The following is a 14,661-nucleotide window of genomic DNA, read 5'->3' on the forward strand; positions in this document are numbered from 1 at the left end:
TGCGTGTTTCTGTGTTGTGTGTGTGTGTCACTGCGTTGTCCTCCTGTGTGAGGAGGTATGTGTGGTGTGTCTGTGCGTGATTGTGTGCAGTGTGCAGTGTGCGAAATGAGTGCTACTTGTCTTCTTGATTATATGCGTTTTGCCTCTGGATTTGGGAGTGTTGTGTGTGTTATGAGTTGTGATGCTTTCTTTCTGTGTGTGATGCTTGTGTGTGCCGTGTGATGTGTTGTTCTGTGATTTGTGTTTGTGTTGTGCGTGTGTTCTACTCTGTGTGTTCTGTGGTCTGTGTGTCTTACAAGTTGGGTGATATATTGTGTGTTCTGCATGACTGATGTGGGCGTATGTGTTGTGCGTATGGCATTGTGCATTCTGTGAGGCTCTGTGTGCTGTAGGTTTTATGTGTGTTTGGAGTGATGTGTGTAGTGTGTGAAATGCGTGTTGCGTAAATTCTGTGTTCCTTTTTTTTGTGGTTTGTGTGTGTTTTGCATGCATGTGGGTTTCTATGTGTGTGGTTGTGTTTGACAGGTTGTGTGTGTGGTTGGCTCTTTGAGCAATGAGTGTGATTTGTGATGTGTGTTCTGTGTATGGTCAAGCTTGGTCGGTGTGCCTCACTGCGTGTGTTGTGTTCACTCTGAGAACCGTGGTTCGTGTGTAGTACTGTGTGCAGAGTTATGTTCTCGGTGTGATGTGCTGTGCGTTGAGGGACTTCTGCATTCAAGTGCACAGCAGACAGCCTGTCATGCTTGTCCGTGTTCTGCACCGGTTTGTAATCCTCCGGGAGGACCTTGTTTCCCGAGGGCGCAAAGAGCCACCTCATCCCTTTAATAGCAAAGCCCTGAAGATGCCTTTGTAGTAAAGTGTCAGAAACTGCTGCAGGAGGGCTTTATGCCAAACTCTGCTGGCGAAACATCCCACCGTGCGCTGAGGAGACCCTCCCTGAGAGAATACTAGGCTGCTTTCGCCTTGCATGCAATTTGCCCCTGTGTGATAAGGAAAACAGTAAACATTGCAGTAGAAGGCGGTCTTCTCTGTACGCCCTCTACCTCAAAGACGTAAGTGGGCTGCGAGTAGGCCTTCGCACTGGCCACACAGGAAGTTGCAGAACAAGATGCTTTGAAGTGACAGCAGTGGAGGCAAGTCAGCTTTGGATTCAGCTTACGTGAGTGAAAGATACCAGTGCAGGATGGCCCGTTCAAGGAAGGAACCGTTGAAGCCGTTGCAGTGGAGGTTGAAACTGAGCTTGCAATGTGCTTTCCAAGTCTGTCGTGTGTGCCTGCACTCCAAGCGCTTGAGTGTAGTCTCCTGTGTAGACAGAGCTCTGTGTGGCTGAGAGGCGTGCGCACGCTTGGGTGGCCTTGCCTGGCCGTCCGAAAAATGCCCGCATACAACAAATGCAGCTTGCAATGAATGTGCTCTCCGTGTCTGTCCTGTGTGCCTGCTCTCCTAGCGCCTGAGTGAAGTCTGCTGTGTCGAGCTCTGTGTTGCTGAGCAGCGGGTGCTCGCTTGGGCGGCCATTAACGTGAGGCCTTGCTGAGGTAGCCTGGCCGTCAGAAAATTGCCCGCATACAACGAATTCAGCTTGCAATGAATGTGCTCTCCGTGTCTGTCCCGTGTGCCTGCACTCTAAGTGCCTGAGTGAAGTCTGCTGTGTAGAGCTCTGTGTTGCTGAGCAGCGTGCGCTCGCTTGGGCGGCCATTAACGTGAGGCCTTGCTGAGGACGCCTGGCTGCCAGAAACATACCCGCCCGCATACAACGAATTTAGCTTGGAAGTTTAAAACGTCGCTTTTCTCTGCTACTACGTGGCTGTTTCAGAGAGGCCCAGGTTGGTCTGTGGGGGTACGTAAGCCGGTCTCCCACGCCAGTCAGAGCTTTGAAAACCAAGTGCCCATTGGCTTCAGTCAGCAAGAGGTGTGTGCAAGCTTCCGCAATGCCTGGCGGCGGATGGGCCCTAAGCCTCAGGGCTGTTGTCCTGCGGAGAGGGATCTGAGGCTGTCTCAGTTCAAGTGATTTCCTGCTCAGCCATATCCAGACTGGCGGCTAAACACTGCTGTGTCAAGGCGAGCTTCTTAAACATACTCCTACTCCCAGACACAAGGATACTGTGCAGACGTCTTCTGCCCAGCCTCAGGGGAAGAGGCAGGGCAAGTTGCTTTCTGTACAGCATTCATTGGAAGCAGGACGTTTGGAGATTCTGTTCCACAGGCGAAAAGCAGGCAGCACTAGGAGCCTCTGTCAAGTAAGCTCCTCTTCGTGGCTAGTGAAGCTTAATTCAAACGTGCAATGGAAATTGTTCTGGGGTAACTGAGCTCTAACTTCACGCTCTAACACCTTCAGTTACTTTCTCCTAGCTCATACGGAGTGGAATCGCCAAACGTAGGTGTGCACGGTGTCCCCTCTGAATCCAGCTCAAGTCCAAGAGATACGTGTGCTGTGAATAGGACTTGCAACTAGGTTAAGGGAGGATGCTGTTGGAACTCCTTCAGCTGATCATCCTTTCATCAGAACAGAGCTCTTCTCTGGGCCAGAACTCTATCGGCCTGAACGAACCACGTGCAGCACAGCTCTCTCTCTTTGTGATCTTCGGGGAGAAACCATCCTTTGCTATGATTCTAAAGTTAAATGCTTAAGGGCAGTCCTAAGACTTCTGCCTCCAAGCACACTGAAGGAGGCCTTTCGTGCTTGGCTGCTTTCTCCACACGTTTGGAACCGTCCCGGAGGTCCTGGTTTCCAGGGGCTGCTAGACGAGGACGCACAGAACCGGAGTGTCCTGGTGAGTAAAAGCAATGCCCTGAAGATGCCTTTGTAGTAAAGTGTCAGAATCTGCTGCAGAAGAGCCTTGTGCCAAACTCTGCTGGGGAAACAATCCACCGTGCACCGAGGAGAGCCTCCCTGAGAGAATGCTACGCTGATTTCCCCTCGCATGCAACTTGCTCCTGTGTGATATAGGAAACTTAGTGAACACTGCCGTAGAACGTTATACACTTGAACTCTTTTGTGGTTATTTTTGTGTTGGTTGTGCGCGCAGTGTGCTGTATGTGTTGTTGGTATATGGTAGTGAGTGATTTGTGGGGTTTTTTGTGATTTCTGAGCATTTATGTGCCTCGACGTGCTGGGTACCAGTCCCTGTTGTGGTATGTATGCTGTGTGCGCTGTGTTCTTGTGTGTTTTGTGATGTTTTGCCTATGGCCTGTGGGACTTGCTTGTCTTCTGTGTTGTGTGTTGTCCGTGTGGTGTGTATTTTCACGTAATACGTGCGGTGTGTGTTCCTTACTGCTTGCTGAGTGCACAGTTCTGTGTATTTTTCACTGTGTGGTGTGGTATGTGAGATGTTGGTATTTGTGAGTGGTGTGTGTTGAGTGGTTCTTTGTGCATTGTATATTTCGCCTTTTTTTGATGCGTTGTCTGTTGCCGGTTGTATAGGTTGTGTGTTTGGTGTGTGGCCTCCAGTCTAATGTTTAGTGTTACATGTGTCTGGTCTTTCTGTTGTTGTCTGTTGTGTTAGGTACTGTGTTCTGGGTTTTGTGTGAGCTGACTTTGGGCTTTCTGTGCGTTACATACTGGGTAGATGTTGGGTGGGCTGTGTCATTTGAGCATTGTGTGTAATGTTGAGTTAGCCTAGTGTCGGACGTGCTGTGTGCATGTGTGTGTTTGTTCGTACTCTCTGCGTGTGGGTCTGTGTGTGCCCTGAATTGTATGCTTGTGGCTGTGCATGCCGTGTGTAGTGCGTTATATGTGTGTTGCATGTGTTTTCGTCAGTTGTGGGTGGATTTGTATGTGTTGAGTCGGTTTTGTGTGTGTGATTGTGATTTGTGCGTTGTGTTAGAGAGGCTGTGTGTGTGTTTGGCTGTTTGAGTTCTACACGTGATGTGAGATGTGTTGACTGTGTGTGGTTGTGCTTGTTTTGTACGTCTCTTGTGTGCAGTATGTGGACTGTGCTGTTTTTCGTGTGTATTGTGAGCAGCAGTTATGTGCCTTTCAAGGGTGTAGTGTGTTTATTGTTGTCTGTTGTGTTGCGTGTTTCTGTGTTGTGTGTGTGTGTCACTGCGTTGTCCTCCTGTGTGAGGAGGTATGTGTGGTGTGTCTGTGCGTGATTGTGTGCAGTGTGCAGTGTGCGAAATGAGTGCTACTTGTCTTCTTGATTATATGCGTTTTGCCTCTGGATTTGGGAGTGTTGTGTGTGTTATGATTTGTGATGCTTTCTTTCTGTGTGTGATGCTTGTGTGTGCCGTGTGATGTGTTGTTCTGTGATTTGTGTTTGTGTTGTGCGTGTGTTCTACTCTGTGTGTTCTGTGGTCTGTGTGTCTTACAAGTTGGGTGATATATTGTGTGTTCTGCATGACTGATGTGGGCGTATGTGTTGTGCGTATGGCATTGTGCATTCTGTGAGGCTCTGTGTGCTGTAGGTTTTATGTGTGTTTGGAGTGATGTGTGTAGTGTGTGAAATGCGTGTTGCGTAAATTCTGTGTTCCTTTTTTTTGTGGTTTGTGTGTGTTTTGCATGCATGTGGGTTTCTATGTGTGTGGTTGTGTTTGACAGGTTGTGTGTGTGGTTGGCTCTTTGAGCAATGAGTGTGATTTGTGATGTGTGTTCTGTGTATGGTCAGGCTTGGTCGGTGTGCCTCACTGCGTGTGTTGTGTTCACTCTGAGAACCGTGGTTCGTGTGTAGTACTGTGTGCAGAGTTATGTTCTCGGTGTGATGTGCTGTGCGTTGAGGGACTTCTGCATTCAAGTGCACAGCAGACAGCCTGTCATGCTTGTCCGTGTTCTGCACCGGTTTGTAATCCTCCGGGAGGACCTTGTTTCCCGAGGGCGCAAAGAGCCACCTCATCCCTTTAATAGCAAAGCCCTGAAGATGCCTTTGTAGTAAAGTGTCAGAAACTGCTGCAGGAGGGCTTTATGCCAAACTCTGCTGGCGAAACATCCCACCGTGCGCTGAGGAGACCCTCCCTGAGAGAATACTAGGCTGCTTTCGCCTTGCATGCAATTTGCCCCTGTGTGATAAGGAAAACAGTAAACATTGCAGTAGAAGGCGGTCTTCTCTGTACGCCCTCTACCTCAAAGACGTAAGTGGGCTGCGAGTAGGCCTTCGCACTGGCCACACAGGAAGTTGCAGAACAAGATGCTTTGAAGTGACAGCAGTGGAGGCAAGTCAGCTTTGGATTCAGCTTACGTGAGTGAAAGATACCAGTGCAGGATGGCCCGTTCAAGGAAGGAACCGTTGAAGCCGTTGCAGTGGAGGTTGAAACTGAGCTTGCAATGTGCTTTCCAAGTCTGTCGTGTGTGCCTGCACTCCAAGCGCTTGAGTGTAGTCTCCTGTGTAGACAGAGCTCTGTGTGGCTGAGAGGCGTGCGCACGCTTGGGTGGCCTTGCCTGGCCGTCCGAAAAATGCCCGCATACAACAAATGCAGCTTGCAATGAATGTGCTCTCCGTGTCTGTCCTGTGTGCCTGCTCTCCTAGCGCCTGAGTGAAGTCTGCTGTGTCGAGCTCTGTGTTGCTGAGCAGCGGGTGCTCGCTTGGGCGGCCATTAACGTGAGGCCTTGCTGAGGTAGCCTGGCCGTCAGAAAATTGCCCGCATACAACGAATTCAGCTTGCAATGAATGTGCTCTCCGTGTCTGTCCCGTGTGCCTGCACTCTAAGTGCCTGAGTGAAGTCTGCTGTGTAGAGCTCTGTGTTGCTGAGCAGCGTGCGCTCGCTTGGGCGGCCATTAACGTGAGGCCTTGCTGAGGACGCCTGGCTGCCAGAAACATACCCGCCCGCATACAACGAATTTAGCTTGGAAGTTTAAAACGTCGCTTTTCTCTGCTACTACGTGGCTGTTTCAGAGAGGCCCAGGTTGGTCTGTGGGGGTACGTAAGCCGGTCTCCCACGCCAGTCAGAGCTTTGAAAACCAAGTGCCCATTGGCTTCAGTCAGCAAGAGGTGTGTGCAAGCTTCCGCAATGCCTGGCGGCGGATGGGCCCTAAGCCTCAGGGCTGTTGTCCTGCGGAGAGGGATCTGAGGCTGTCTCAGTTCAAGTGATTTCCTGCTCAGCCATATCCAGACTGGCGGCTAAACACTGCTGTGTCAAGGCGAGCTTCTTAAACATACTCCTACTCCCAGACACAAGGATACTGTGCAGACGTCTTCTGCCCAGCCTCAGGGGAAGAGGCAGGGCAAGTTGCTTTCTGTACAGCATTCATTGGAAGCAGGACGTTTGGAGATTCTGTTCCACAGGCGAAAAGCAGGCAGCACTAGGAGCCTCTGTCAAGTAAGCTCCTCTTCGTGGCTAGTGAAGCTTAATTCAAACGTGCAATGGAAATTGTTCTGGGGTAACTGAGCTCTAACTTCACGCTCTAACACCTTCAGTTACTTTCTCCTAGCTCATACGGAGTGGAATCGCCAAACGTAGGTGTGCACGGTGTCCCCTCTGAATCCAGCTCAAGTCCAAGAGATACGTGTGCTGTGAATAGGACTTGCAACTAGGTTAAGGGAGGATGCTGTTGGAACTCCTTCAGCTGATCATCCTTTCATCAGAACAGAGCTCTTCTCTGGGCCAGAACTCTATCGGCCTGAACGAACCACGTGCAGCACAGCTCTCTCTCTTTGTGATCTTCGGGGAGAAACCATCCTTTGCTATGATTCTAAAGTTAAATGCTTAAGGGCAGTCCTAAGACTTCTGCCTCCAAGCACACTGAAGGAGGCCTTTCGTGCTTGGCTGCTTTCTCCACACGTTTGGAACCGTCCCGGAGGTCCTGGTTTCCAGGGGCTGCTAGACGAGGACGCACAGAACCGGAGTGTCCTGGTGAGTAAAAGCAATGCCCTGAAGATGCCTTTGTAGTAAAGTGTCAGAATCTGCTGCAGAAGAGCCTTGTGCCAAACTCTGCTGGGGAAACAATCCACCGTGCACCGAGGAGAGCCTCCCTGAGAGAATGCTACGCTGATTTCCCCTCGCATGCAACTTGCTCCTGTGTGATATAGGAAACTTAGTGAACACTGCCGTAGAACGTTATACACTTGAACTCTTTTGTGGTTATTTTTGTGTTGGTTGTGCGCGCAGTGTGCTGTATGTGTTGTTGGTATATGGTAGTGAGTGATTTGTGGGGGTTTTTGTGATTTCTGATTATTTATGTGCCTCGACGTGCTGGGTACCAGTCCCTGTTGTCGTATGTATGCTGTGTGCGCTGTGTTCTTGTGTGTTTTGTGATGTTTTGCCTATGGCCTGTGGGACTTGCTTGTCTTCTGTGTTGTGTGTTGTCCGTGTGGTGTGTATTTTCACGTAATACGTGCGGTGTGTGTTCCTTACTGCTTGCTGAGGGCACAGTTCTGTGTATTTTTCACTGTGTGGTGTGGTATGTGAGATGTTGGTATTTGTGAGTGGTGTGTGTTGAGTGGTTCTTTGTGCATTGTATATTTCGCCTTTTTTTGATGCGTTGTCTGTTGCCGGTTGTATAGGTTGTGTGTTTGGTGTGTGGCCTCCAGTCTAATGTTTAGTGTTACATGTGTCTGGTCTTTCTGTTGTTGTCTGTTGTGTTAGGTACTGTGTTCTGGGTTTTGTGTGAGCTGACTTTGGGCTTTCTGTGCGTTACATACTGGGTAGATGTTGGGTGGGCTGTGTCATTTGAGCATTGTGTGTAATGTTGAGTTAGCCTAGTGTCGGACGTGCTGTGTGCATGTGTGTGTTTGTTCGTACTCTCTGCGTGTGGGTCTGTGTGTGCCCTGAATTGTATGCTTGTGGCTGTGCATGCCGTGTGTAGTGCGTTATATGTGTGTTGCATGTGTTTTCGTCAGTTGTGGGTGGATTTGTATGTGTTGAGTCGGTTTTGTGTGTGTGATTGTGATTTGTGCGTTGTGTTAGAGAGGCTGTGTGTGTGTTTGGCTGTTTGAGTTCTACACGTGATGTGAGATGTGTTGACTGTGTGTGGTTGTGCTTGTTTTGTACGTCTCTTGTGTGCAGTATGTGGACTGTGCTGTTTTTCGTGTGTATTGTGAGCAGCAGTTATGTGCCTTTCAAGGGTGTAGTGTGTTTATTGTTGTCTGTTGTGTTGCGTGTTTCTGTGTTGTGTGTGTGTGTCACTGCGTTGTCCTCCTGTGTGAGGAGGTATGTGTGGTGTGTCTGTGCGTGATTGTGTGCAGTGTGCAGTGTGCGAAATGAGTGCTACTTGTCTTCTTGATTATATGCGTTTTGCCTCTGGATTTGGGAGTGTTGTGTGTGTTATGAGTTGTGATGCTTTCTTTCTGTGTGTGATGCTTGTGTGTGCCGTGTGATGTGTTGTTCTGTGATTTGTGTTTGTGTTGTGCGTGTGTTCTACTCTGTGTGTTCTGTGGTCTGTGTGTCTTACAAGTTGGGTGATATATTGTGTGTTCTGCATGACTGATGTGGGCGTATGTGTTGTGCGTATGGCATTGTGCATTCTGTGAGGCTCTGTGTGCTGTAGGTTTTATGTGTGTTTGGAGTGATGTGTGTAGTGTGTGAAATGCGTGTTGCGTAAATTCTGTGTTCCTTTTTTTTGTGGTTTGTGTGTGTTTTGCATGCATGTGGGTTTCTATGTGTGTGGTTGTGTTTGACAGGTTGTGTGTGTGGTTGGCTCTTTGAGCAATGAGTGTGATTTGTGATGTGTGTTCTGTGTATGGTCAAGCTTGGTCGGTGTGCCTCACTGCGTGTGTTGTGTTCACTCTGAGAACCGTGGTTCGTGTGTAGTACTGTGTGCAGAGTTATGTTCTCGGTGTGATGTGCTGTGCGTTGAGGGACTTCTGCATTCAAGTGCACAGCAGACAGCCTGTCATGCTTGTCCGTGTTCTGCACCGGTTTGTAATCCTCCGGGAGGACCTTGTTTCCCGAGGGCGCAAAGAGCCACCTCATCCCTTTAATAGCAAAGCCCTGAAGATGCCTTTGTAGTAAAGTGTCAGAAACTGCTGCAGGAGGGCTTTATGCCAAACTCTGCTGGCGAAACATCCCACCGTGCGCTGAGGAGACCCTCCCTGAGAGAATACTAGGCTGCTTTCGCCTTGCATGCAATTTGCCCCTGTGTGATAAGGAAAACAGTAAACATTGCAGTAGAAGGCGGTCTTCTCTGTACGCCCTCTACCTCAAAGACGTAAGTGGGCTGCGAGTAGGCCTTCGCACTGGCCACACAGGAAGTTGCAGAACAAGATGCTTTGAAGTGACAGCAGTGGAGGCAAGTCAGCTTTGGATTCAGCTTACGTGAGTGAAAGATACCAGTGCAGGATGGCCCGTTCAAGGAAGGAACCGTTGAAGCCGTTGCAGTGGAGGTTGAAACTGAGCTTGCAATGTGCTTTCCAAGTCTGTCGTGTGTGCCTGCACTCCAAGCGCTTGAGTGTAGTCTCCTGTGTAGACAGAGCTCTGTGTGGCTGAGAGGCGTGCGCACGCTTGGGTGGCCTTGCCTGGCCGTCCGAAAAATGCCCGCATACAACAAATGCAGCTTGCAATGAATGTGCTCTCCGTGTCTGTCCTGTGTGCCTGCTCTCCTAGCGCCTGAGTGAAGTCTGCTGTGTCGAGCTCTGTGTTGCTGAGCAGCGGGTGCTCGCTTGGGCGGCCATTAACGTGAGGCCTTGCTGAGGTAGCCTGGCCGTCAGAAAATTGCCCGCATACAACGAATTCAGCTTGCAATGAATGTGCTCTCCGTGTCTGTCCCGTGTGCCTGCACTCTAAGTGCCTGAGTGAAGTCTGCTGTGTAGAGCTCTGTGTTGCTGAGCAGCGTGCGCTCGCTTGGGCGGCCATTAACGTGAGGCCTTGCTGAGGACGCCTGGCTGCCAGAAACATACCCGCCCGCATACAACGAATTTAGCTTGGAAGTTTAAAACGTCGCTTTTCTCTGCTACTACGTGGCTGTTTCAGAGAGGCCCAGGTTGGTCTGTGGGGGTACGTAAGCCGGTCTCCCACGCCAGTCAGAGCTTTGAAAACCAAGTGCCCATTGGCTTCAGTCAGCAAGAGGTGTGTGCAAGCTTCCGCAATGCCTGGCGGCGGATGGGCCCTAAGCCTCAGGGCTGTTGTCCTGCGGAGAGGGATCTGAGGCTGTCTCAGTTCAAGTGATTTCCTGCTCAGCCATATCCAGACTGGCGGCTAAACACTGCTGTGTCAAGGCGAGCTTCTTAAACATACTCCTACTCCCAGACACAAGGATACTGTGCAGACGTCTTCTGCCCAGCCTCAGGGGAAGAGGCAGGGCAAGTTGCTTTCTGTACAGCATTCATTGGAAGCAGGACGTTTGGAGATTCTGTTCCACAGGCGAAAAGCAGGCAGCACTAGGAGCCTCTGTCAAGTAAGCTCCTCTTCGTGGCTAGTGAAGCTTAATTCAAACGTGCAATGGAAATTGTTCTGGGGTAACTGAGCTCTAACTTCACGCTCTAACACCTTCAGTTACTTTCTCCTAGCTCATACGGAGTGGAATCGCCAAACGTAGGTGTGCACGGTGTCCCCTCTGAATCCAGCTCAAGTCCAAGAGATACGTGTGCTGTGAATAGGACTTGCAACTAGGTTAAGGGAGGATGCTGTTGGAACTCCTTCAGCTGATCATCCTTTCATCAGAACAGAGCTCTTCTCTGGGCCAGAACTCTATCGGCCTGAACGAACCACGTGCAGCACAGCTCTCTCTCTTTGTGATCTTCGGGGAGAAACCATCCTTTGCTATGATTCTAAAGTTAAATGCTTAAGGGCAGTCCTAAGACTTCTGCCTCCAAGCACACTGAAGGAGGCCTTTCGTGCTTGGCTGCTTTCTCCACACGTTTGGAACCGTCCCGGAGGTCCTGGTTTCCAGGGGCTGCTAGACGAGGACGCACAGAACCGGAGTGTCCTGGTGAGTAAAAGCAATGCCCTGAAGATGCCTTTGTAGTAAAGTGTCAGAATCTGCTGCAGAAGAGCCTTGTGCCAAACTCTGCTGGGGAAACAATCCACCGTGCACCGAGGAGAGCCTCCCTGAGAGAATGCTACGCTGATTTCCCCTCGCATGCAACTTGCTCCTGTGTGATATAGGAAACTTAGTGAACACTGCCGTAGAACGTTATACACTTGAACTCTTTTGTGGTTATTTTTGTGTTGGTTGTGCGCGCAGTGTGCTGTATGTGTTGTTGGTATATGGTAGTGAGTGATTTGTGGGGTTTTTTGTGATTTCTGAGCATTTATGTGCCTCGACGTGCTGGGTACCAGTCCCTGTTGTGGTATGTATGCTGTGTGCGCTGTGTTCTTGTGTGTTTTGTGATGTTTTGCCTATGGCCTGTGGGACTTGCTTGTCTTCTGTGTTGTGTGTTGTCCGTGTGGTGTGTATTTTCACGTAATACGTGCGGTGTGTGTTCCGTACTGCTTGCTGAGTGCACAGTTCTGTGTATTTTTCACTGTGTGGTGTGGTATGTGAGATGTTGGTATTTGTGAGTGGTGTGTGTTGAGTGGTTCTTTGTGCATTGTATATTTCGCCTTTTTTGATGCGTTGTCTGTTGCCGGTTGTATAGGTTGTGTGTTTGGTGTGTGGCCTCCAGTCTAATGTTTAGTGTTACATGTGTCTGGTCTTTCTGTTGTTGTCTGTTGTGTTATGTACTGTGTTCTGGGTTTTGTGTGAGCTGACTTTGGGCTTTCTGTGCGTTACATACTGGGTAGATGTTGGGTGGGCTGTGTCATTTGAGCATTGTGTGTAATGTTGAGTTAGCCTAGTGTCGGACGTGCTGTGTGCATGTGTGTGTTTGGTTCGTACTCTCTGCGTGTGTGTCTGTGTGTGCCCTGAATTGTATGCTTGTGGCTGTGCATGCCGTGTGTAGTGCGTTATATGTGTGTTGCATGTGTTTTCGTCAGTTGTGGGTGGATTTGTATGTGTTGAGTCGGTTTTGTGTGTGTGATTGTGATTTGTGCGTTGTGTTAGAGAGGCTGTGTGTGTGTTTGGCTGTTTGAGTTCTACACGTGATGTGAGATGTGTTGACTGTGTGTGGTTGTGCTTGTTTTGTACGTCTCTTGTGTGCAGTATGTGGACTGTGCTGTTTTTCGTGTGTATTGTGAGCAGCAGTTATGTGCCTTTCAAGGGTGTAGTGTGTTTATTGTTGTCTGTTGTGTTGCGTGTTTCTGTGTTGTGTGTGTGTGTCACTGCGTTGTCCCTCCTGTGTGAGGAGGTATGTGTGGTGTGTCTGTGCGTGATTGTGTGCAGTGTGCAGTGTGCGAAATGAGTGCTACTTGTCTTCTTGATTATATGCGTTTTGCCTCTGGATTTGGGAGTGTTGTGTGTGTTATGATTTGTGATGCTTTCTTTCTGTGTGTGATGCTTGTGTGTGCCGTGTGATGTGTTGTTCTGTGATTTGTGTTTGTGTTGTGCGTGTGTTCTACTCTGTGTGTTCTGTGGTCTGTGTGTCTTACCAGTTGGGTGATATATTGTGTGTTCTGCATGACTGATGTGGGCGTATGTGTTGTGCGTATGGCATTGTGCATTCTGTGAGGCTCTGTGTGCTGTAGGTTTTATGTGTGTTTGGAGTGATGTGTGTAGTGTGTGAAATGCGTGTTGCGTAAATTCTGTGTTCCTTTTTTTTGTGGTTTGTGTGTGTTTTGCATGCATGTGGGTTTCTATGTGTGTGGTTGTGTTTGACAGGTTGTGTGTGTGGTTGGCTCTTTGAGCAATGAGTGTGATTTGTGATGTGTGTTCTGTGTATGGTCAAGCTTGGTCGGTGTGCCTCACTGCGTGTGTTGTGTTCACTCTGAGAACCGTGGTTCGTGTGTAGTACTGTGTGCAGAGTTATGTTCTCGGTGTGATGTGCTGTGCGTTGAGGGACTTCTGCATTCAAGTGCACAGCAGACAGCCTGTCATGCTTGTCCGTGTTCTGCACCGGTTTGTAATCCTCCGGGAGGACCTTGTTTCCCGAGGGCGCAAAGAGCCACCTCATCCCTTTAATAGCAAAGCCCTGAAGATGCCTTTGTAGTAAAGTGTCAGAAACTGCTGCAGGAGGGCTTTATGCCAAACTCTGCTGGCGAAACATCCCACCGTGCGCTGAGGAGACCCTCCCTGAGAGAATACTAGGCTGCTTTCGCCTTGCATGCAATTTGCCCCTGTGTGATAAGGAAAACAGTAAACATTGCAGTAGAAGGCGGTCTTCTCTGTACGCCCTCTACCTCAAAGACGTAAGTGGGCTGCGAGTAGGCCTTCGCACTGGCCACACAGGAAGTTGCAGAACAAGATGCTTTGAAGTGACAGCAGTGGAGGCAAGTCAGCTTTGGATTCAGCTTACATGAGTGAAAGACACCAGTGCAGGATGGCCCGCTCAAGGAAGGAACCGTTGAAGCCGTTGCAGTGGAGGTTGAAACTGAGCTTGCAATGTGCTTTCCAAGTCTGTCGTGTGTGCCTGCAATCCAAGCGCTTGAGTGTAGTCTCCTGTGTAGACAGAGCTCTGTGTGGCTGAGAGGCGTGCGCACGCTTGGGTGGCCTTGCCTGGCCGTCCGAAAAATGCCCGCATACAACAAATGCAGCTTGCAATGAATGTGCTCTCCGTGTCTGTCCTGTGTGCCTGCTCTCCTAGCGCCTGAGTGAAGTCTGCTGTGTCGAGCTCTGTGTTGCTGAGCAGCGGGTGCTCGCTTGGGCGGCCATTAACGTGAGGCCTTGCTGAGGTAGCCTGGCCGTCAGAAAATTGCCCGCATACAACGAATTCAGCTTGCAATGAATGTGCTCTCCGTGTCTGTCCCGTGTGCCTGCACTCTAAGTGCCTGAGTGAAGTCTGCTGTGTAGAGCTCTGTGTTGCTGAGCAGCGTGCGCTCGCTTGGGCGGCCATTAACGTGAGGCCTTGCTGAGGACGCCTGGCTGCCAGAAACATACCCGCCCGCATACAACGAATTTAGCTTGGAAGTTTAAAACGTCGCTTTTCTCTGCTACTACGTGGCTGTTTCAGAGAGGCCCAGGTTGGTCTGTGGGGGTACGTAAGCCGGTCTCCCACGCCAGTCAGAGCTTTGAAAACCAAGTGCCCATTGGCTTCAGTCAGCAAGAGGTGTGTGCAAGCTTCCGCAATGCCTGGCGGCGGATGGGCCCTAAGCCTCAGGGCTGTTGTCCTGCGGAGAGGGATCTGAGGCTGTCTCAGTTCAAGTGATTTCCTGCTCAGCCATATCCAGACTGGCGGCTAAACACTGCTGTGTCAAGGCGAGCTTCTTAAACATACTCCTACTCCCAGACACAAGGATACTGTGCAGACGTCTTCTGCCCAGCCTCAGGGGAAGAGGCAGGGCAAGTTGCTTTCTGTACAGCATTCATTGGAAGCAGGACGTTTGGAGATTCTGTTCCACAGGCGAAAAGCAGGCAGCACTAGGAGCCTCTGTCAAGTAAGCTCCTCTTCGTGGCTAGTGAAGCTTAATTCAAACGTGCAATGGAAATTGTTCTGGGGTAACTGAGCTCTAACTTCACGCTCTAACACCTTCAGTTACTTTCTCCTAGCTCATACGGAGTGGAATCGCCAAACGTAGGTGTGCACGGTGTCCCCTCTGAATCCAGCTCAAGTCCAAGAGATACGTGTGCTGTGAATAGGACTTGCAACTAGGTTAAGGGAGGATGCTGTTGGAACTCCTTCAGCTGATCATCCTTTCATCAGAACAGAGCTCTTCTCTGGGCCAGAACTCTATCGGCCTGAACGAACCACGTGCAGCACAGCTCTCTCTCTTTGTGATCTTCGGGGAGAAACCATCCTTTGCTATGATTCTAAACTTAAATGC

The sequence above is a fragment of the Manis javanica genome, chromosome 11 (assembly GCF_040802235.1).
Source record: "Manis javanica isolate MJ-LG chromosome 11, MJ_LKY, whole genome shotgun sequence".
Lineage (NCBI taxonomy): Eukaryota > Metazoa > Chordata > Mammalia > Pholidota > Manidae > Manis > Manis javanica.